At 41.3% G+C, this 25,545-nt stretch overlaps 1 protein-coding gene across 2 annotated transcripts in view; it reads right to left on the bottom strand.

The window, feature by feature from the left end:
• The window catches only part of STK39 (serine/threonine kinase 39), a 335,022-nt gene that overhangs the window by 98,453 nt on the left and 211,024 nt on the right, over positions 1-25,545 (bottom strand). The gene's annotated exons all lie outside the window — the stretch shown is intronic.

Here is a 25,545-nt window from a genome sequence, read left to right as displayed (position 1 = left end):
ATGGCTCACAGCAACCAGGCTCCTGCCATGCAGTTGGAGCCTGGGGTCTCATCTCAGCTTCTGGCTTCTGCCCCAGACTGGCCCTGGCCATTGTAGACAGTTAGGAAATGAATTGGTAGATGGGAGCCCTGTCTCTCAAATAAAAAATAATACTTAAGAAATTAAAGAATGCGTAAAATGTTTTTGTAGAAGCCAAATTTATCAGAATTCAAACCCTTCAGCTGAAAAGAGTACTTCACCAAAATTAGGTATATCTTGTCCTGAGTAATAGGTTCCAACCAATGCCATCCACTAAATTCTCAAGCACAATCTTCATTGAGGATGAAACATGTTACACATGCTTTCTCCAAAATGGCATAAAATGAAGTGCTTTAGGAACCCTCTGCTTGAAAAAATGACTGCCACAATCTCATTGGACAATTTATCAAAACATGATAACCTCCACAATAAGCTTTATATCTAGATCTCTTCAATTAAAATTTTAACTGAAAAGCAAATTTTCAGTAATAATTATATGATTGATCATTTCTCTAGTGTTTCATTTTCCTAAGAAAATAATTCAAGCATAATGACAACTTCATACCCTTAACTGAGCAAACATTTACATTTTTGAAAACCTAGGATTATCAAGGACTTAACCCATCATATTGAAATTATCTCTGTGCATGTCTGTCTTTGCAAAGGTTGTTTTTCCCTTGACAGTTAACTCAGTACTGCCTTGCCACAGAGCAGTTAAGAAACATTCACTGAGTTAGGTAAAGCAACGGTGACTCTTTTTTAGTATGTAAAATTGTTCATCCATAAAGTTGCTGAGGTCTCATGTTCATGCCCCTTTTAAATTTATGTAGAGTGAGAATCAAGGGAATAATATGTCTCCTAATACACATCTATATCCTCACATCAGCTTTCACTTTCAAAGGGCTGCGTCCAATTTCCCTTTCTAATGAAATATGTAAATACTGCCTTGGTTTTTCAACTGCTTGGTGTTTTACTCATTTAACACAGCATATAGAAAGGTAAGCATCTACTTCATCTATTTTGTTTCAGCAGGTGTTTAATAAATGTCCCTGTGCCAACAACTGTTGTAAGGCACAGAAGAGTCAGGACTAACAAAACAGACTTGGTCTTTGTCCACGTAGAATCTAAAGACTAGTGGGAAGGTCACAGGTCCTGACCTCACTAGATGTGTCCATGGTGGTTACTCTTTTAAAATTTTTTTAGCACATAGTGTCAAGGGGAGGTAGTAGAGAGGAGAGAGAGAGATCTTTCATCTGCTGGCTCACTCCTATATAACTGCATTAGCCAGGGCTGGGCCAGGCCAAAGCCAGGAGCCCAGAACTCCAACCAGGTCTTCCACATGGGTGGCAAGGAGTCAACTATTTGGGTATCATTCTCTAACTTCCAAGCACATCAGCAGGAAGCTGTATTGAAAGCAGAGCCAAAGGGACTTGAACAACCACTCCAATATGGGATGTCAGTGTTCTAAGCTGCATTTTAACCACTACACCAAATAACTGCCACTGGAGATGTATTCACAAGGCAGCATTTAAAATAATATAGTTAAGGGGTGGGAATTTGGAATGGCAGTTAAGTGTCAGCTAGAACACTTGTATCACATATCAGCGTGTCTTGGCTCATGTCGTGGCTCTGCTCCCAATTCCAGCTTCCTGCATAGCCTGGGAAGCAGAAAGAGATGGCTCAAGTACATGGGTTCCTACCCTACACAACAAAGACCTGGACTGAGTTCTTAGTTTCTGGGTCTTTTAGGGACTGAACTACTGGATGGGAGGTAGATCTCTTGGTAGGTCTCTCTCTCCCACTTCCTCCCCTCAAAAATAAAAAATTATTAATAATAATAGAAAATAAAAGTTCCAAGGAGGGGGGCTGGCACTTTGGCACAGTGGATTAAACTGTAGCCTGTAGTGCCAGCATCCCATGTGAGTGCTGGTTCAACTCCCAGCTGCTCTACTTCTTATCCAGCTCCCTGCAAATGCACTTGAGAAAGCGGTGGAAGATGGTCCAAGTTCCTGAGCACCTGCACCCACGTGAGAGACCTGGAAGAAGCTCCTGGCTCCTGGCTTCAACCTAGCCCAGCCCAGGTCATTGCAAAGCCATCAGAAGAGTGAATCAGTGGATGGAAGATTTCTCCCTGGAAAAAATCTCTCTCTGGGTCTCTAACTCTGCCTTTTAAATAAATAAATAAATAAAAAATAAATCAATCTTATTTTAAAAAAAGTTCCAAGGAGGGATATAAGTTTAAGGATGAGGAAGCTATTTGAAAAGTGATGTGCTCAGGCTGAACTCACTTCTTACACACTGTACAGTTTAAACATCTGATACCTTACTCTATCCCCACAGTTCCTTCTCTGTGGCATGTTTGCAAGTGTCATTTCTATCTAGGTGACATAAAATCAGATTGTTGAATTTTCTGATGAGAATGGCAACACTGCAAGTTGCTGTTCTGTCTGAACATAAGAATTCCCTCTAACACACAGAAAATAGGCCCTCTGAGTTTTGTCAGAACTCTTAGCTTGGACTATTACACTCTCCCTGCCAAAGCATTTCTTTAACCTCTGGCTCTGGGTCTTCTCTCAGACCTGCACCTGATTTAGGCCCTGAGGAAATAACTTCATGCTATAATTCAACAGAGACAAGCCTTGACTTCTAAGAAGGCTCAATGGAAGGAGAAAAACATTCAAGAACATTTTTTTGCACTTTTTGCAAAACTACAGTAGGTCAAGTTCTCTTGCTATGTTCGCCAAGCTTTCTTTAAGGGAGGAAGCATGAGATAAGTTTATCTTGAATTTAGTTTCAAGCAAGAGTTTGTATTTCTGTATAATCTTTTATGAGGGTACTTCAAAACGTTCGTGGAAAATAAAATTAAAAGATAAGCTTACTTTTGTGCAAAAAGTTTTCAAAATCAATGCAAGTCTTTTCGTAATATTAACTTTTCATGAACACTGGGAGGATGTGTCATGTTCAAATAGGTTTTACTATTATCTGGAGAAGAGAATTACATAAACGACATTTCCTGGATGCCTACAACCTGAAGCCTCGATTTACTTCTCAATGATTATATCACTTTGTGTCCCTGGTCCATTCTTCTTCTGCTCTCAATTTACTTCTAAAATCTTATTTTAGTTTCCATTTATTTCTCCTACTTTATGTTTTCATGTTGAAAGTTACCTCTAATTTTCTCTGGAAAAGGGTAAGGTAGAAATCCACCACTCATTTGCATCATGTGGCCACATCAATGCTGACTCCACTTTGGGGGGTCTGGAAACTTCTAGAGTGTGTCACATGAATCCTCTTCTCTCAAGTCATTATTTAGTATGCTGTTTTCCACATATATCACAAAGTTCCTCTAGTTATGCAAATCTTGCTTAGTTTACAGTGACAGAATTCTAAAACATTTTTTTCTCACAGTGTTTGCTCTCCCATTTCCAAATGGTACCATGGTTTCAAAATATCTACTGTGTGCAGCCATATGGGCCTTGCCACAGTGCCACGTCCAAGTCCAGCAGCATCCCTTTATACGGAGCCTGGGGGCTGTCCTCTGGCAAAGGAAGACAAAGAGGCAGAATCAGACAGGAAAGCAGAGTTGAGAACCACATGGGAAGGGAAATCCAAGGAGGGTCACTAAGTCAGGTCACCTGAAAATAGGCACAGCAGCCAGGACGTGACCCCGGAATCTGGGACTCAGAGACAGGGAAGCAAGCAGAAGCGAAAAGCCACCAGGGGAGGATCCCAGGCAAATGCCTAAGAGGGAGACTGCAGACTGAAGCTGTGTACCTTCCAGGGGTGACTGGACTCTGTGCTTCAGTGCATGTTTTTTACCTCCCCTCCCGTCTCTTGGCTTGAATCAGTGCTTACCTCCGCCTCTTCATTTCGTACAAGTATCTAATTATTTCATTGAGAAGCAGAAATTAAAACTGCAAATGGGTGAAACACAAAGAAAGCATCCTGTGAACATCTGTGGGAGCTTCCACTCTTCACTCTGCCCGTTGGGTTAGTGTCTCCCTGTCTGTCCATCTATCTATGGGGGACTTCTCCCTTTATAAATCATCTTTCCATACAACCTATACTCTGTCATACAGCAAGGAATCTTCCTTTGCATAATAAAAACAACAGACAGATCTGACTCAACTCATATTCCAAGTCAGGCTAGCACAGTTCAATCGTAGGGCTTATTCTGACTCAGGGCATTCCTAGAAAAACAGTAACAGCAATAACAATAGGCCTCCAGCATCTTAATTTTAGTTCCCTTCCTTCTAAATTCGGGCACTCCGGTGTACAGATGGGTTTCAGAGGGTCTGCAATCCTACCTAAACTGCATGGAAAAGGCTATGCAAAAGCTAAATTCATACCTGGGTGGAGAGAAGGGCAGCTATAACTTTCACCTGACTGTTCAAGCCACAACCAGCCCCCCAGCATTGTGAAGCATCCTTTCCAACTTCTGTGTCCCACTGCCTGCCTCCACCCCATCTTCAACCACCAGACCCTTCACCGTGAACACAGGATACGGTGCAAAGCTCACCACATAGTCTGAAACCACAGCACACATTCCTTTCTGCCCAAATTGCTTTACTATTCATTCATACACCTCCAGCACAGGTGTCAACATATGGTAGACATTTAAAAAAGTGTTTGCTGAACAAATGGAATTAATTCACCTGAAGAGTTCCATTTATTAGTCATTGATAACAAAAAACCACTCACCAACAACTAATAGAGGCAAGCCTAATCTGGAAGCTGATGATTTCTAATTTTTAATTGAAACTAAACACAAACACAGTAATGGGAGCAATTGAGCGTGAATGCATGGGAAAAAAAAAAAAGCAAATAAACAACCCCCACAGTGGAGTGAAACAGCACTTCTCCTGGCCTTAACTGGATCCTGTTGCAGCTGCTTTAAAATCTGAAAAGGCAGAAGCAATACACATGCTAATTTTCTCTGTAAATTCTCCTCCTGGGAGCCAATGACAAGGCCAGGAGGGGTATAGAGCTGACCCTGACATCCAAAGTGCGACAGAGGCAAAACTTCTGACCAGTGACAAAGATGCTGGCCACTGTTAACACAACCGCAGCCCTTTCAACCCATCCCCTGCTCTCTGACCTGACGGGTGTCCTTAGCACACTGTTCCATGTGGATTTTGATCTTCATGTCATTTCTGACCCTGTACGTTTGGGTGTCTACTATACAGCTAGATGATTGTAGTTTCTGATATCCGTATCTCTTGGAGGGAGGATCTTTTGTGGGAAATCATTCCCCAGGCTCACAGTTCTCTACGTCGGAAAAGAGAGAGGTGGGCATCATTACTGAGGACCCAGTTCCTGGAAAACCACCTCTTAAACCACAGAGAGGACAGCACTTTCTAAGAATAATTATGATTCCCTTCCTGGGGAGGTTCTGCCAAAGCTCTTGTTCATCTCTGCAGCATGTTAAACTGCTTTTAAGTGGCTTCTTTTTTCCTAAGTGGTATAGGAGCAGGAGTAAACAATAGAAGCTGACTTTTGAGGGACAGGCAGAAGGTCTCGGCAACACTGTTGAGTACACCAAGGGTACTGTCAGCTTCATGGCAGAGATAACATCCTTCTTGGTAACCTTAGATGCAACTGACCTTTCTGTAGTTTCAACACTAATAATACAGTTTGAATAGGATGGGAAAAATATATGTTCTTTCCTTATCACTCAATATGCAACTTAAAGTCCAAGGCCACTATCATAGGTTTGGAGTCCTTAAACATGGTGATTTACTAAACATCAAAAAGTCAATTCTAGCCTAAGAGAGGCTACTGGGCATCAGCTTGATTTGTCCTATAAGTACTCTTAATAAAATACTGGGAAACGACCCAAAGGCTGCTGATTACAAAGGATGCTAGCACTGAAAAGAGCAGCCTTTTTTTTAAAAAAAAGATTTATTCTTATTTATTTGAAAGGCAGAGTTACACAGAGAGATAGAGACACAGAGAGAGGAGTCTTCTATCTGCTGGTTCACTCTGCAAAAGGCCACAATGAACAGGGCTGGGCCAGGTTGAAGCCAGAAGCCAGGAGCTTCTTCCAGGTCTCCCACGTGGGTACAGGGGCCCGAAGACTTGGGATCATCCCCATTGTTTTACCAGGCACATTAGTAGGGAGCTGGATCAAAAGTGGAGCAGCCGGGGCTCAAACTGGCACCCATATGGGATGTCAGTGTTGCAGGCTGGGGCTTTAACCCGCTAACCCACAGCACTGGCCACCAAGAGCAGCCTTAATAATTCTTCAAGAAATAGGAAAGAAAATATAGAAGGACCAGGAGTTTAGAAAGAGACTGCAAGATTAAAACATATGCTCTACCAATTCTATACACAACCAAACGTACACACTCTGCCACACTGTGTTGGGGCAGACACAAAATCGCCAACAGTGACAGCGTTTTGGGAAAGCGAGTGGAGCCTTGGCTGTGGAGCCGAAGGTGAGGCAGCAGCATGGCGGGCACGGAACTGCCTGTACGGATGCCAGTGCAGCAGGTAGCAGCTTAACCTGCTAAGCCACAACACTGTTTTCCTGCAGACCTTCTGCAAGGGGAGAGCTGAGGAAGACAAGACTTTGGGAAACAAAGTGATTCTTCTTAACTAGTTGGACATTGCTGAAAATGCTCTCTGCAAACACTGCAGTTCCCTGCAACAGAGCAGTCAGGTTAATGCAGTCAAAAGGCCAACGTGCCGGGGATCCTTGGTGTGATTTACAATGTGCGAGTTTAAAATGCTGTAGCCCATGCTGTGGTGATAAACATTCATTGTAAGCCTTTTAGAGGACTCATACTTCATCTGAACATTCTCAGAGAAAGCTTTCTCTTTCAGAGGGAGCAAAATGGTGCAATCAGACTGTAAAAAGAGAACAGATCAAAGGACAAAATTCTCAGCATTTGACAGAGCTTGACCTTGTATCTGCTCCACTGCAAGAAACTCTAGAACCAACTTCAGAAAAATGCACAGGGTTGGATTCTGTGGAACCCCCAGAGCTTCCCCATATAGGCAGCAAAGGCATAGTTGAACAGCTGTCACATTGGCAAGTCCTCCATCTTGTGATGGGAAAACTCACCCCCACTGCAGCAGGTTCTGACTTCTGCCCTGGGTACAGACTAAGAGGGGTCTGCTTTCTCACCCAGGGCAGAGGCTCTGCAGAGCTTTGCTGGAGAAGAGATCTATCTCTGCAAATGAAAATGAGCCTAAGGGTTCTGGAGAGGCTGGACACCAATGCTGTGAGGCCAGGCATCCTTCACGCCTCTCTGCTGTCTGACCTCATTCCAGACTCCACCCAAACTCCTTTTCCTTTGGAGATGAGGACCGCACTGGGGAAACTTCCCGAGCCAAATGGATTGCCAGAAGACAGTGCAGAGTTTTATTTTCTGAAAGGCTTTAAAACAAGTAGTTTTTATTTTTGTGTGAAAGCCTGATATCCATGTGGCTTGGAAGCTGGGACTCAGAACATAATCCCTAGTTATGCTATGCAGTCAAATTCTGCTGAAAATAAGACCCTTCTCAGGTGGCGGGTTTTTATTTTGCTGCAGTTCCCTAAAATACAGTGGTTACTGACAACCTTGTTCTCAGTTGATGCTTTCCAGCTCAGGTAAGTTTATGCTCTTCACTATTTCTCACAAACACAGGGTCAAACTTGGCCACTTCCAAAAGGTATCTCCTGGGTAAATGTGACTTGAACCATTCATCCCCTTCAGCTGGCTCTTTGTCCCTCCATGTCCTTTGTGGTAGACTCTCGGTATTCTCCAGTTCCACCTCTGCCTTATCCTTTTGGCCTTACCACCACCAGACCATCAGCTACCAGCATCCAAACCCTGGTACCATATCCAGGTGCTGACATCACTTCTCTCCCCTGGTCTGCAATTCTACAGATGATCTTTTGAGCAGGGTCCCCTGAGTGGTTTGGCCCCAAGGCCTCCTTTATCCATTTAATACCCCCAACAACATCCCGCAATCTAAATGTGGTCAATTTAGCGACAGCCCAATGCATCATGCTATTGACTAAATGGTTTTGTCCACAGTTGCCAAAGCAATGACAGGTGATAGTCCTGGAAACCTGTGTCACTCAATTTTTTGTAAACCATTAGGCCCTTGCCCAGGGTTTCTTTTTCTCTTTCTCTCCCTCTTTGTCACACTACCGTTCAAATAAAAATTAAAAAAAAAATCTTTTCTTAAAAAAGGAAATCCCTTGTATCATAAGGAATGCAGCAAGAATTGCTTATTTCCACATGATTAGCTCTGATGCTTTATGAAGGCAGAAAAAAGATGCATTCATGTCTATTTTCTTTGTAGCACTGAACATTTGGTGGGCACCCTAACAATTTCAAAATCATGGAAGTTCACTGTCCAACTTTAGGGGAGCCTGCATGTTAGGAATGTGGCAGGTACCACACCAGGTCCCATAGTAGAAAGAAATGTGGGACCAGGGAGAAAGTATTAACAACAATTAGTAAAGAAATTATACACCATGACCTAAAGAGAGACACTTAAAGCCCTTCTCTATTATGGAAATGATGGCCCCCAAATATCTCCAAGTTACTGTATGTGAAGAAAGACACTATGTAGACGTGATACGGGACCTTAGCACGGGAGGTTGTCCTGGGTAATCTAAGTGGGTGCACTGTAACCACATGAGTTCCTAGAAGCTGAGAACCTTTCCCCGCTGGGGTCAGCAAGAGAAATGTGAGGACAGAGGCAGGGCTGGGGAGGTGTGATATTTCTGGCTTCGCAGACGGAGGAAGAGGCCCAAGAGCCAAGGGAAGCAGGTGGCCTCTAGAAACTGGGTAGGGTGAGGCAGTAGATCCACGCCGACCGCCTCTGGGAAGGAACGTGGCCCTGCACACATCCTGGGCTGAGCCCAGTGAGACTTGTGCTGAACATGTGATACACAGAACCAGAAGATAGGAAATTTGTGCTGCTTTATGCTACTAGGCTTGTGTTAATTTGCTACGGTAGTGACAGTGAACTGTCAACCAGTTAAATTCACTGGGCAGTACTCACTAACAACAGTACAGATTTTACCACAGAGAACAAAGTTCTCTACTTCTTTGGGGATGACAAAATCAAATTGAAATTATATTCCAGGAAGTCTGGTTTCTACAGGGAAAAAAAAAAAAAAGTTAATGCAGAGAAAGCCCCCAGATTGAAATATGCTTGTTACCTTCCCCGGACTCAACATTTCAAGGAAGAACTCTCACCACTCATTATCTCTGGGGATATGGTAACTGAGAACTGAAATAACTTTGCAAACAGTCTCCAGAATTATTCAACTCTGATCAAGAGGACAGGTCCTGTGAGACAAGCTTCCCTGATAAAACTTGAGAGAATTTTTAGAATGCAAGAGCGGCAGGTTACATCAAGAGCTGCTAGGAGAGGTGGAATGCAAAAAAAAAAAAAAAAAAAAAAAAAAGAGAGAGAGTAAGGGAGAAGGGTGTGCAAACTATAGAAAGGATAACTTGAAATATTCACAGAGTTCGTTAAAAGTTCAGGCTGATACTAGCCAAGGTATTGGGTAATTAACATTGGCTTAACTGCCACCGAAGCTTTATAAGGTACCCATGGTTTTTAAAACGTTTTCTGCTCATGCCTATTTGTGTGATGAATGACATTAAAAGGCTCATGACAAAGAAGCAAGAAGATGTAAGAATCCCAGAAACACACCCAGGCCATCAGTCTTGGCACAGGATCGACGGCTAGCCACAGAGCTGGGAGATGTATGATGAAGGCTGCTCTGCTCCACTCTCAAGGGTGGCCCTGGAGTTCAAATCCTGGTGCTGGCCATGTGACACTGCACCTTCACCCCACTCCTGACCCCAGGGAAAACACCTGCATCTCAGCTGCAGCTGTGGAAGAGCTCCATGGAGGTCTGCCAGATTCCACCTTATAGCTGCTAACGTGTACCTAGCTTCACCATGGTTCAGTGGGCAAACAGGGAGGAGGGAGACTTAAGGGCTGGAGTGATGTGTTTCTTTCCCCACACCCTTCACTGGCAGCATGTTCCCTAGTAAAAAAAAAAAAAAAAAATCTGCATGCTGAGACCTGCCCAAGATGCAGACAGGAATAGTGAGCAGGCACTGGTGCCCAGCTTCGGGGCAGTAACCCTCGCTGGGGATGGCTGAAGGCCAGGGAGTGCTCCTGCAGCTCTCTCACTCAGCCTAACTCCCTACAGAAAGAAACTCGGGGATCTTACAGCAGAGTCCAGGTGGTTGTAAAGGGAGAGTATGTAAAAGAATAAAATATAGAGGTTATGTCCAAAGTATTAACTTACTTGGAAATCTTTACAGATGAACTCTAACAAAGAATAATTTTTGGTACACATTTCTACTATACTGTCAAAAACAAAGCTGTAAAAAAAAAAAAAAAACTTGCGTGGTATCAATATTACAAGTTTGTGAAACACACCTTTTATTAAGCAGCGTTCAGTTGGCATTTGTACATGTTTATTAAGGATCTAGCATATGCTAGGTATCTGCTCTGACTGTCTCATTCCCCATATATCACTTCTTCTAAGTCTGGGGACTCACAGCAAACAAGGACTTAAAAGTATGCAAAAGGACAACTTCAAACTGGAATCCTATCTTTCTGTCACTAGTGGACAGGTTATCCTCAGAAATCATTCATTTTTGTAGCTTCAAGATGTAGGGCCTTAGCTAAAACTCTGTTCTGAGAACTTAGCCCCAACACTCACAGTCTTATCTACTGCCACACAGGTGAAGGCACCACGAGCTGATCAAGAGTCACTTGGAGCCCCGAAGTAATCCCCGGGTGCTTTGATACTGGGCTTACTCAGTTCTGTCTTCAAGTTTCCCAAAGTCTCAGAACAAGTCACTAAGGTCAGACTTTAATGGCAAAAGCCTCTTTCTACTAGGCTATTTCCAAACATCGCTTCTGCAGATCTAGGCCTTGTGTGCTGCAATACTGAGAAAACCAAGAACTCCTTAAATATCAAATAACTTTTTCTTTAAGTACTATGAGCTTTGGTACATTCGATCAAGATACAGGGCAGTCATACAAAGAGACTGTAGATATTTATGTTTATTACTAGTAAGATGGTCAAGACCTATTACTAAATAAATCAGATTATAAAACAAAATATTCATACAATATTTTTAAATATAAGGTAAATACAAATATTTATAAGGGATTCTTAAAAAGTTCATGGAAAATGCATACTCTGAAAAACATTTGGATTTCAAAAAATATTGCACTAAAATTAAAGCTTTTTTCTTAATTTCATTTTTCCATGCACTTTTTAAAGTAACCTCATATGTAGGAAAAAGTCTACAAGAATATTTTTCAAAAGGCTAATAATGATTTATAGTTGAGTGATGAGATTACAAATGATTTTAATTCTTATTTTAAAATTTATTTTGATTTCCTAAATTTCTAAGATGGGCATATATAGCTTGAAAATGAAGAAGTAATAATTTCCTATTCATGAAAGTATTTGTACTAATAAAGAACGTCTTTTTGATCAGCTGTCAGAAAAATAACTATTACCTCATAATGGAGGGTTTTTAATTATTCTATTTCGCATGCCTTATGTTATCAAATTTTTGAGAAATTTTTTAAGGATTTTATTTATTTATTTGAGAAGCAGAGTTACAGACAGTGAGGGGGAGAGACAGAGAGAGAGAGGTCTTCCATCTGCTGGTTCACTCTCCAGATGGCCACAAAGGCCGGAACTACGCTGATCTGCAGCCAGGAGCCAGGTGCTTCCTCCCAGTCTCCCACGTGGGTGCAGGAGCCCAAGCACTTGGGCCATCTTCTACTGCTTTCCCAGGCCATAGAAAAGAGCTGGATTGGAAGGTGAGCAGCCAGGACTAGAACCGGTGTCCATATGGGATGCCGGCGACACAGGCGGAGGATTAACCTACTGCGCCATGGCACCGGCCCCAAATTTTTGAGAATATTAAACTTTCATTCAGTGAATATGTTTACTGGCAAAAGAATTGTGGATATGTGAAAGGCAAGACTTTACACCGCCTCCTAATCACCTATACTTACACTATTACCCAATAACGCTGGATTATCCATCAAACTGGATTAGCATCCAAACACTCAGAGGCCAGCCAGCCCAAGCAAGCCAGCTCTGTGACTGCAGGAAAACCACTTAGATCTCCAGTCTTTCCTTTTTACCCATCCCCACCCCTGGCAAATGTCAATGACAAATGTATTAATGTTATGGAAGTTTCATGACAATTAAAGGAGACAAAGCAGATGCTCAATGCTTAGTAGGTACTTCACACTTTTGAAAGACACCACTAACAGTAAAGCCAAGATGTGCAACAAGGACTCTGATTTTCAAAGGAAAGAAAGGAAAGAAAACAACCAAAAGAGAACATTCACAAAAATAAGCAAAATGCCAAAACTGTTCAAATGAAAGAAGTGCGTTTCTGATAATTTGGTGCCTACATAATCATGAAGACTGCTCTACTCAAAGACAAACGCAGGTCATGTCAGAAATAATTGAAGACTGGCAAGCCCTACAGCAAAGAACACAGCCTGCTGCTGCCCCTGGATTCATCTGACCCATTACTCTTCTCAAAATTTGGCTGTTGAAAAACATAAACACGGGTTACTATGGGAACAAGCAAACCAAAGATAGCATCCAGACAATAGAGCTCTCACCTTCTTCCAACTACCCATAGCTCTCCTTTTGATCTGTCTTCATATTGTATTTATCACTTTCTACCTTGCATTAGTCATTTTTGCTGGGCCAGATCTCTCTGTCTACATGGTGAGCTCTTCGGGTGCACAAACCCTATCTGGATCAAAATTGTTTCCAATGGATTTAGCTTTCTTTATGAAATAAGAATTTGCAAAGTCAATCTTTACAAATAGCCATGCACACTCTTCAAAGAGAAGCTAAAACAATAAGTCAAGTTAGGCAACAACTGTCATGCTGAAGGATTTTTTTATTAAAATAAATATTCTAGACATGATTATGATTGTTCTCACCAAGCAGAGACATCACTACGTTGATGTAGCTCTTCAGTCTTTAACTGGCTGGTCAAAGTCCTACCATACTGCCACATAGGCATAAGTTATATTAATTATGAGCAATCTGATGAGAGGTTCCATACAGTCTACCATTGTAGCACAACCATCAAGACTGTCTTCAGCAGAACTGTGGATGCACTGTTTCAGGCCGAGCTGTCAAAGTATAAACAGCATTGGCACAAAGGATGAACAATTTAACTGACAGGTTTATTATGTTTCCCAGCCACTGAGCCTGACTCTAAGAAACACGTTTGATGTGAAACATGTGTCTATTTGGTCTTATGAAAAGATATACTAATAGCAAAATATTTGTACAACATTTGAGAAAAGTCAAGAATGGTATTATTGTCTACTGGTAGTATATAAGTTGCAAAACAGCCCACCTGGTATTTTTCTCCAGAGACATGTTGAGGGGTATTTCCTTATCTTGCACCTGGCCTTATGATACTACATGTCCTAATATCATAGATGGCATTACCATATATATAATAGACAAGATAACATTTACACGGTACATAAAAGCAAAAAAAAATCTCTACATTTTAATTATCTCTAGCATTCGGACATTGAGACCTAAGGTCTAATCCTATTTCTTCAATCATACATACACCAGGTCAGTTTTAAAAGCACATTAAAGCAGTAATTTTTTTCCCAAGGAGGGAATTAACCTTTTGCCTCCTCAATCTATTGCCTATGATCACGAAACATGAGTAAATAATGGAGAAATATATTACCGGAAGCCACAATGTTTTTGTATTTTCTTGTAGAATGTGACATTTTGAAAAGTAAAATATTTCCCAATTTTCTACTAACACAATAAAGATGGGGTTTACCTGGGAGAGGGGGGGAATTTATATGTGTGGTGAGGAAGGAAGTCATGCTCCTAGCAGGTAACTCTGAAAATGCTATGTCAAAAATAAAGTCAGAGTGACCTTTCCAAGACGTGGGGAGAGGGCAGCCACCCACACAGCGTTAGTTAAGAGCTGATGGGAGGCAGGCTTAAACTGAAGTCAGCTACCCACTGGTCTGTGGAGCTGAACATAGGGAAATGTCACATGCAAATGGCCTCAGGGGGATCAGAAGGGCAAGCAGACTACTTCCCAGTAGCCAATATGCACACACTGTGTAGGCCAGTGAGTCACAAAGACACACATAACCACATGTGTGTTTGTGTGTATGCACATAAATAGGATGCATATATGTATGTGCTTTCTGTATACACATTCATGAACATACATCAGAATCTTGATGTGGTTGATGGAACAGAATGAAAGAAGGCATTTTTTTTAAAAAAAAAATCTGATAAACACTGGCTGTGACTAGCCCTTCATCTCCCTGTTCCCCACTCTGCTTTAAGAGAGAGTTGCTGGGAACCATCTGAGGAGGTACGAAGGATCCTGAGTAAATTTCCAATGGGAAGTGGGGTATGAAGACATTACATGTCAGGGACCCACACTGGACGGTATACTTTTGACATCCAAGGAGCTTGTAGCTTCAGGAATTCTAAGACAATGAAGTTGGACCTATGAGAGGGTGCTGGTGGTGAGAGAAGACGACAGGGTACTGCCACTGTGCACATGAAAGATCATCTTGATGGCAATTCTGTGCCTCATATTTATTTATTACTTAGACAGTGTTTCTAAACCTGGGGCCCATGCCCATGCTCCAGAATCTTCCATAATTTTTTAAATGTTTTTTTTCTGTCCCAATTATAATCATGCATGCACATACACACGCATATTCTGGGACATTAGGAAAATGTCCATTCCAAGGGCACTTAAAGTTCACAATCATTAACCTCAAGTGATCCCTTGGTGCAAGCTGTTAATCCAAGCACACTTCCCTAGTAAAATGCCTCTCCTCTACAATTATTATCCTCTGTTGTCAAACCTTTAACACCTTCTTTCCCTTCCTCACTCTCAGTGGATGATACTCCTTAATTTTACTAAGAATACAGCAAAAACACAAAAGGACTTCTATACTCCTGTCCTCAAAAATCTACCAATCTCCTAGCATTTCTCCCTGTCTCCTCCGTCTGCCTTCCTCTTATGGTGGCTGCACAGTCCAAAAGATGAACTCTCCATCCTCCCAAGATTGGCATCTACATGGATGCCTGGTTGTCATCTCTTCTAACCCCTCGGGGAACGTGGTCTTCCAATATCCCCTCTCAATCAATTTTACCTTCTCTACCTGACCATTCTCAGTACCAATAAACATACTTAAAAAAAAAAAAAAAAACTCCTTTACCTCATAATTTTAATGAGCTATTGGTTTGTATTTTGCTATCCTCTTCGAAGACTTTCTCGTAAGAGTTATGGGTACTCACAAATTATCTAGCCTGTGGTCTCTTGCTATGCTATCTAGATAGCAGTTCATTCAGGCTCTTGTCCCAGTCACTTTAGAGAAATAGTTCTTGCCAAGGTCAAGAATGCCCTTCATTTTGCTAAATTCATTAGTGACTTCTTAGTACTTATTATGCATGATGTGTTAATAGTGTTTACTGCAGCTTTTCATGCCTGTGTTTAAGCACTTTTTCCTGCCCAGCTCACATACCATCCCTCTACTTCACCAGCCACTCCTTTTCAACCTGCTGACTGCTGCTCCGTGCAATGCAGCAGGAAAATGCATGAGCCCACTTCTCTTCTCCACCTTCACTCATTCCCTAGGTGACTCATCTACTTTCACAGCATGCAGTGCCATATGCGCCAGCAGTTCTCAAATTTATCTCTCGGGCCCAGGCATTGTTGAAATAATTCAAGCACCAACTTGACATCTGCAGGTAGATATCTCATAGACAACTCCAACCCAACAAATCCGAAACTGAATTTTTTCATTCTACCCAGACCTGCGTCTCCAACATTCTTCCTCGTTTTGGGAAACAGCAACTTTATTCATCTTTGTCTTCAGGCCAAAACCTTAGTAATCTTTCTCTGAGTTCTTTCTCTCCAACCCAGAATCCAACAATTGCTCTCCACATTCTTCAGGCCACTGTGGACCAAGTGTCATCATCACTCAGGGAATCACTTCAATCACCAGTCCAGAGGCTCTGTGCTGCCAGGGTCTTTATGGTCTAAGGTCTGTTAAGCAAGGCAGTGCACTTTTGAAAATTTCACTCAGATCAGAGCACTTTGCTGCTCACAGGCCTCCAGCAGTTTTCACATCCTCCAACACTGAGATCCAGTCTTTCCCATGAGTTCACAGCCCGATGTGACTTGGTCCCTGCCAACTCTCTGACTCCATCTCACACCACTCTGCTGACACTGTTTTCCTACTGTTCTGTTCGTAACAAGCCTCCTGCTCAGAACCTTTGCAACTGCTGGTGGCTCTTCCTCACGACTTAATTCCTCACTCCAATCAGGAGTCTGTTAAAACATCACTTTAGTTACAGTGGGGTTCTAGGGTCGGCAGAATGCTGAGATGGCCCCAATATTCTCAATCCCTGGCATGCATGCCCCACATCATCCTCTCCTGGTGAGTACGTACAGGACCTGTAAATATGATGATTATGTTGCCTGGTAAAGGTGAAGGGATTCTGCAGATGTGTTAAGGTCCCAAATCAACTGATTCTGAATCCATGAGAAGAGAGCTTATCCAAGGCCAGACTGGTTTAATCAGGTAAAAAAGCTTTCACAGAAAGACTGGGATCTTAAGAGTGGAGGGGAGATGGTCAACAACTTAATACTTTATCCCTTCTAGTAATTTTTTTGTTCTACTTAATACTATTGGTTGAACTCTTTAATTAACAAAAAATTATTCTTAGGTGTTTAAAATTAACTGAGTGATCCCTGTTAAATATAAGAGTGGGAATAAGAGAGAGAAGAGATGTGCAGTTTGGCACATGCTCAATCGGACTTGCCCCAAACGGTAGTTAGTAGGGGATTCCAATTCAATCCCATCAAGGTGGCATGTACCAATGCCATCTCACTAGTCAAACTGAGCAGTTTCAGTTCACAACTGATCATAATGATAGGATTAGGAGTCAAAGGGATCTCATAAACAAGACTAGTGTCTGCTAATACTAACTGATAGAATTAAAAAGGAAAGAATGATCCAACATGGGAAGCAGGATACACAGCAGACTCATAGAATGGTAGATGTCCTCAACAGCACTCTGGCCTCAGAACCTGCCCTTAAGGCATTTGGATCTGGCTTAAAAGCCCATGAGAGTATCTCAGGCATGGAAAGCCAAAACACTCTGGCAAAAAACAAACAAACAAACAAAACCTAAATGAAAGATCTCTGTGAGTGAGATCCCAGTGGAAAGAACAGGGCCATCAAAGAAGGAGGTACCTTTCTCTGAAGGGAGGAGAGAACTTCCACTTTGACTATGACCTTGTCTAAATAAGATAAGAGTCGGTGAACTCAAAAGGCTTCCACAGCCTTGGAAACTCATGAGTGGTGCATAGTGAGATTACTGATGCCATAAACAGGAGTGTCAGTTTGTAAAGTCAACAACAGGAGTCACTGTGAACTTACTCCTCATGTAGGATCTCTGTCCTTAATGTGCTGTACATTGAGACTTAATGCTATAACTAGTACTCAAACAGTACTTTACATTTTGTGTTTCTGTGTGGGTGCAAACTGTTGAAATCTTTACTTAATATATACTAAATTGATTGTCTGTATATAAAGATAATTGAAAATTAATCTTGATGTGAATGGGATGTGAGAAGGAGCAGGAGATGGGAGGGTTGCGGGTGGGAGGGAAGTTATGGATGGGGGGAAGCCACTGTAATCCAAAAGCTGTACTTTGGGAAATTTATATTTATTAAATAAAAGTTTAAAAAAAAAAAGAGTGGAGGGGAGATGGTCTCCAGTTGCTTTGAAAAGGCAAATGGGTATGTGGCCTTGGGGCTGTGTGTACACCTGGGGGCCTGTCAGAGATAATCATCATTGTTTTCAACTACAGGGAGCTAAATTCTGCCAAGAACCCACATAGGCTTGGAGGAGGACCCTGAGCCCGAGATGAGCATGGCTTAATTTCAGCCTTAGGAAGCACTGAGCATAAGCTGTGCCCGAATCTAGACCTACAGAAATTGTGGTGTGGCAGGTTAAGCCACCACCTACAATGCCATCATCCTATTATCTGAGCACTGGTTGGGGTCTCAGCTGCTTTGCTTCTGATCTAGATCCCTGCTAATGCACCTGAGTAAGCAGTGGAAAATGGCCAAGTACTTGGGTCACTGCCACCCATGTGGGAAACCAAGGTAAATGGGTGTTGCTTTAAATACTTAAGTTTTTAAATAAAAAAAACCAAAATCTAATATACTTCCTATGCTACAGAATAACATCATTTTCACTGTCTTCTGTTTTCTTTTAATTTTCATTTTACCTGAAAAGCAGAGACATAGTTAGAGAGAGAGATTCCATCCACTGCTTTACTTCCCAAATGCCAGGAAAAGCCAGGGCTGGGCCAGATTAAAGCCACAAGCCTGCAACACAATTTAGCTCTACCACATGGTGGTATAGATGCCAAGTACTTGAGCCATTAACTGCTGCCTCTGGGGGTGAACCTTAGCAGGAAGCTGGAATCAAGAAGCAGAGCTGGGACTCCAACCAGGCAGTCTGATATGGGATTCAGGTATCCCAAGTAGCATCTCAACTGTTGTAACAAACACCCACTCATGCTCCTTACTTTCTATGTACCTCTTCCTTCAGTTAACTTAATAAAAGCATACTTCAAAAGGTTGGTGGAAAAATGAATTTAAATGATAAGTTTATTCTGGTTCAGAAAAATATTTTATGGGAAAGGGGGTAAGATTTTTGTAATTTTAAAATATTTATTTTATTTATTTGAGAGAGACAAGACAGAAGAGATATTACCTATCTGCTAATTCAGTACCTAAGTGCACACAAAAGCTAGTGCTGGGCAAGGCCACAACTAGGAGTCAAGAATTCAACCCAGGTCACATGGGTGACAGAAAGGCAGGACTAGAACTCAGAATGAAGATATGGAATGCAGGCTTCTTAACCATTGGGTCAAACACCTGACCCTGTGCAAACATTCTTGAAATTCAGGTATTTGAGAGGGATCTTCAAAACTTTCATAGTAATGCATATTACAGTGAGACTAAGCATAGATTTAAAAAAAATTGTACCAAAATAACTTTGCATTCCATTTTTCCCACATGTTTTTGGAGTAGCCTCATACGTCACATACGTAATGGAATATTTGAATTCTTCTTCTCCTGGCTGTAGAGTATAAGCTCCTTGTAGGTAAAAAGTCTTTTCTCCAGTTCTACGCCATAGCCCTAGAGCAGTGCCATGCACTTGGTAAGAGCTCAATAAACATTTATGGAATGAATGTTTGTATTTAACAATTTCCATTTACTTTAGCAAAGTGTGATCACAAACATGCAATACTATTTAACTTTTAACCTTCATAGGTTATTTCTCACACTGAAGTACAAAAAGACCAACTTCTGTCTGAGGTGAGTCTAAGGATGTACTCTGAGAGACCTGTGAGCTTGTAGACTTCCCAAAGTGATGCTTTGCAGAGCTCAGACCTTGGGGAGGGTGAGGTGGTTAGGATGAGGTCATGAGGGTGAGACCCAAGAGACATCAGAGGGTTTTCTTTCACTCTCCCTCTACCAAGTGAGGTCACACAGCGAGAAGACAGCCATCTTCAAGGCAGGAGGAACCTCACCAGAAACCAACCACGCCAATACCATGATCTGAGATTTCTAGACTCTGGAAATGTCAGAAAATAAATGTTAGCCTTGTCGGCCAAGTCTATGATATATTTTATGACGGCCTAAGACACTAACCATTAGGAGTCTTCATGTGTTCATGGAATGTTAAGTCATACTAACATGCATCTCTACTATTCTGAAGTGTTCCTGTGTAGGTCGATACAGGAAAATGCTGTACTACGTTATGTCCGAATGTCAGCAACACAGTTAATGCATTCTTTCATGATAACCTTCTGAATAGTTAGGACTCTGAAACACAGCAGGGAAAGCAGACAGCATTTCCCCTGAGATCTGGAGCAACAGAAGGATGTCACTTCTGCCATGCTTAGTCAGTAAGAGAAAAATGTCCACTTCTACCATGCTTAGTCAATACAGTATTGCAAACATTAGCGACAGCAATGAGGGAAGAGAAAGAAAAAAGGAGCAACAAAATTGGAAAGGAGGAAATCAGAATACCCATATTTCAGGTGATATGATTTTGTATGTGGAAAAAGTTACGTATTCCATCAAAAAAGTTGGCAGAAGGAATAAACCAATTCAGTAACATCACAGGACACAAAACAAGTACACAAAAATAAGTACTGTATTTGTACACCAAAAATGAACTTGTTGAAATGAAAATCAATAAAGAAATCCTATTCACAATGGCTACAAAAAATTAAATATTTAGGAATAAACTTAACCAAAGAAGTGAAAGATCCTCACAATGACAACTGTAAAACACCGAGGAAAGTAATTAAGAAGGACACAAAAATGCAGACTTTCCCTGCTTATAAATTGGAAGAGTTAATGTTGAAATGGTCATACTACCTAAAGCAATTTAGTGTCAATGTAATCCATCAAGGACATTCTTTATAGAATTAGGAAAAAAAAATCCTACAACTCAGATGGAAGTGCAAAAGACCCAGAATAGTCAAAGCAATCTCGAGGAGAAAAAAGGCTGGAAAAAGCTGGAGGCATCAATACTTTCAAAATGTACTACAAAGCTAAAGTATTTAAATCAGCACAGCTAGTTTCATAGAAACTAACACAGAAATAAAGGGAACCGAATAGAAAATCCAGAAATTAATCCATGTACAAACAGCCAACTGATTTTTGACAAAGGTGCCAAAAATTGGGGGAAAAAAAAACACAGACTCTTCAACAAATACTGCTGGTAAAACTAGACATAAATATGTAGAATAATGAAATTAGTTCTTCCACCTCTCACCATATACAAAAACCAACTTGGGATGGACCAAAAACATAAATTTAAAACCTGAAACAATGAAACTGCTAGTACAAAATGTGGAGGAAACACATCAAGACACTGGTGTAGGTAATTATTGTTGAGATAAGATCCCCAAGACATAGGCAACTGTGGGGAGCAACTCGGACTAGACTGTTAATGGAATTAAGACTTATTCTATGCATCTGCTTTCCCACAATATGGCGCTGAGAAGGGAGTAACAGCTTCTACACAGCTGCCTCCAGTTCAACCAATAAACTGTAGGACTTGCTCCTGATTGAAGGAGAGCAGTGTACTCGGCGTGTGGGTAGCAGAGTTGGGATTGGTGGAAGAGGACTATAAAGGAGGAGAGAGACAACATGCACCAGGAACACCTGAGGAACACCTGTGCAACACCTGTGCAGCCCCCGAGAGAGCCGGCCCGCGGTGTGCCGCTCCCCCGCGGAAGTGGGGAAAGTGGCAGGGGGAACCGCCCTCCCACGGAGGTGGAAGGGACGGTAGCCAACCCGCGAAGAACCAGCAGCAAACCCGGGGAGGGCCGAGCAGATGAAAGAACAGCGCAGGGTCCTGTGTCGTTCCTCTGCGAAGAGGGGGAACGACAGGCAACAAAAGCGAAACTAGACAAATGGGCTCATATCAAACTTAGAAGCTTCTGCATAGCAAAGGAAACAATCAATAGAGTGAAGATAGATTGGGAGAAAATATTTGCAAGCTAATTAGCCAACAAAGATTAACATCCAGAATATATCAGGAACTCAAACAACTCAACAATAAAAACAACCAATCCATTTAACAAATTATCAAAGGATCTCAATAGCCACGTATCAAATGAATTACAAATGGCCAACAAATATATGGAATATATGTTCAGTATCACTAGCCATCACAGAAATTAAAATTAAAATCCAAACCACATGAAGAATCACCTCCTCTCTGTTAGAATGGCTATTATCAAAAAACAGAAAATAACACATGCTGATGAGGACATGGAGAAATAGAAATATTTTTATACTGATGGTGGCAATGTAAATTAGTACAGTCACTACAGAAAACAGTATGGAGATTTATTTTTCCCAGAAACCTTTTATTTAAGGAATACAAACTTTATGCATTTCATAAATAAAATTTTAGGAACACAGTGATTCTACATAGTGATTCTTCCCACCATACATGCCCTCCCTCCCACACTCTCACCCCACTTCCTCCTCACTCTCCTATTCCCAAATAGATGTGCCATATGATCCAGCAATCCCTCAACTCAGTATATATCCAAATAACATGAAACCACTGTATCAAACAGGTGCCTGATCCACTATGCTTATTGCAGCTCTGTTCACAATAGCCAAGATATGGAATCAACCAAGGTATCCATCATCAGATGAATGGATAAAGAAAATGTGGTATGAAAACACAATAGAATACAATTCATATATATATATGTGTGTGTGTGTGTATTTGACAGGCAGAGTAGACAATGAGAGAGAGAGACAGAGAGAAAGGTCTTCCTTTACCATTGGTTCACCCTCCAATGGCCGCTTTGGCCGGCGCCTGTGGCTGGCGCACCATGCTGATCCGAAGCCAGGAGCCAGGTGCTTTTCCTGGTCTCCCATGTGAGTGCAAGGCCCAAGGACTTGGGCCATCCTCCACTGCACTCCCGGGCCACAGCAGAGAGCTGGCCTGGAAGAGGGGCAACCGGGACAGAATCCGGCACCCCGACCGGGACTAGAACCCGGTGTGCGGCACTGCAGGCGGAGGATTAGCCTATTGAGCTGCAGTGCCGGCCACAATTCAGATATTTAAAAAAAGAATGAAATATTGTCATTTGCAGTAACATCGATGGAATTGGAGGATATTATAATAAGTGCAATAAGTCAGACACAGAAATACAAACCACATTTTCCCTCATTTGTGAAAGCTTAATAATACAAACAAAAAGACATGAACACAGAACGCTGATTCATAGAGAATGAAATAAGTGGAGGTTATAGAGGGAGTTTGGATCAAAGGTACAAAATCAGAGTTACATCAAAGGAATGCATTCCCAGTGCTATGCAACATAGTAGGAAGGCTATAGTCCATAATAACCAGCCATATTTATATGAACAAATGGAAGAGAGATGCTCTAAGCCTCCAACCATAAAGTGACATCAAAAGAGGGGAACTGTTGAACATCACAGACTTGGATTAAAATGTCATGCTGTAGCCCATAACCATGTACATTAAAAATTTTTAATAAATAAAAGGTAGTAGGGTTAAACAGATTTGTTTGTACCAAAGAAAGTTAATTACTGAAAGTCATTTAGAAAATTAGTATTTTCTAGAAAGTGACAGAAGATTCTGTCCTCCCATACCACATTAATCATTTATTGGATAAAAAATAAAAGAAAGGTTCATTGGATTGGTAAGTGACCTATCCAAACAGTGCAACTAATATGACATATTGCAAGAAACTACTCAAAACCAATAGGTTACTTGCTACAGTGATAAATAATAAATCATTCCTACAGTTTTAAAGCATGAGTTGCAGTTTAGAATTAGGCTTGGAAGCTCTTCAAATGGGAAAATGAAATCAGCTGTTTTGTTTGACAGCTGAGTCATGCTGAATGATTTACCAACATGCATGGATATTTCAAAAGGCAATGGAAATTTGTACTGATGTAGGAGAAATATAGAACATAAACTTAAAAAAAAAAAAATCTCATGTTTTTACTATTGTATTCCAGCCTGCTCAGACTACATTAGGAGGTTGAGATTTGATATGTTAAATGTTCCTTGTAATTTCCCAAAAAGTGGTGTGTGTGTGTGTGTGTGTGTGTGTACAGATAGACGAACAGTGTGTGCTACTTTATTTGAACATGGAACCCTTTCTTCATGAAGCATCTTCATGAGCTAGTGATCTAAGCCCCAAATTCACAAGCACAGTAACTTAGGCCTATGGGAAGAAACAAGAAAAGCAGATGTGGATGAAATGCTAAGAAAGGTGAAGACTCAGGCTTACAAGGACAACACAGAAACCACATACGTGAAATAAGACTAACGGTACTTGAAGTATTTTTCCCAGGAAAAGAGAAGAACAAACCTTACAAAGAGACAAATGGCTCTCAGAAAAATGAGGAAAGGCATTTGTTATATATTGTTCTAGTACCTAGAGCAAAACAGTATCTGAGGTATAGCCCAGTTATGCATCTTTCAACACTCTTCAGGAGATTTTCACGCAGTCAGAGATTTCATCTAAAGGGCAGAAGTGGAACCCACAAGAGCCCAGAACAGCAAGCATGGTTGAATTTTCAGGAAGAACTACCTAATAATTAAAGCTTTTCAGTATCAAAGAGGTGATCGTGGCAAACAAAAAGTGAGCCGAAGCAAGCTCAGAGGCTAGAAATCCTCCAGCAGGAATACTAAAGACAAGTGTCTGCATGGATGAAGGAGATTGGACTCTGGGCTCTGAAAGTCACTTCCAACACTGCATTCTCAGTGGGCTGGACTGCAACCTCATGGTCACAATCACCCCTGAGTCTCAGGGACACTGAGCATGCAGAGCTCCTGGCACAGAGTGGCCTCCTCATAAATATTGGCTGACGGAATGAATAAATAATTGCACAAGTGAAAAATAAATGAAAGATATACCTGGTTCCAAAGTCAAACAAAAAGGGAATGGGCTATTTCTTCTCTGATGATCATTTTAAATTCCCTAATTGTAAATAAGAAGCAAAGCTACTTTAAAATAAGAAAAAATAATTTTGTCATCATTTCACTTCTTGGCTGGGAATCAACCCTGAATCAAAACACACCAAGGGGTTTTGTTAAGTTCCCCAGGTAAGTGTGTGAAAATGCTCTGCTGACTGTAAATGACCATCAGAAGTAAGGAGCGATTGTGATGATGGACAATCTACCTGACAGAAGACGACAATGCAGAGGGCTAGAAACCACCCTTGGAGATGAATCTGCTTTACAGCTACACTTCAGAAAATACCCATTAACCACACGCTTCATTTGTTGATTATCAGGAGGAGAATACACATATTATTTCTTCTAAAAATACCTTCAAAAATATGACAGTGTTCTGACGGAGCTGATGAATTCAGCTGTTTACAATTAGGCTTAAGCAATTTTCCTTTGGATACCAAATTCTTAACAAGGAATGTCTGCAAAGATGAACTTTTATCTTAAAAAGAAAAATTCTTAAAATAGAGATGGCTTTCATTCACTTGACTCTGGACAAGGACCACACTGTCAGGCACTGTATTTGTATCCATTTCCTAGAAGACAGAGCATTCTTTCAAAATGTATCTGTCATTTCTCCAGCAGTGTCTGATCAAACCTGCCCCTGAACAATGTTCTGAAGGGGCAACTTGTAGTGCATGCCTGGTTTATTTCTGTCAGACACTGACTGGTGAAGTGTGAAAGAAACTCATTAAAAATCTCGTACTGTGATCTTACACTGTAGAAAAAGGAAAGGGTAAAAAAAAGGAAAAAAAATCTAAGAAAGAAAAGGCAAGAAAAAAAAAACTTAATGAAGGATACACAGAGTCTGCAGACACACTCACATGGTTCGTTTTGTTCCTATTCTTCTTGAGCAAGCAATTAGAAGAATGCAATTAG

Source organism: Oryctolagus cuniculus, chromosome 3, assembly GCF_964237555.1.
Source record: "Oryctolagus cuniculus chromosome 3, mOryCun1.1, whole genome shotgun sequence".
In the NCBI taxonomy this organism is placed as follows: Eukaryota; Metazoa; Chordata; class Mammalia; order Lagomorpha; family Leporidae; genus Oryctolagus; species Oryctolagus cuniculus.
Note: the sequence above shows the minus strand (reverse complement) of the source record. Positions and strands in the feature narration are given on the sequence as shown.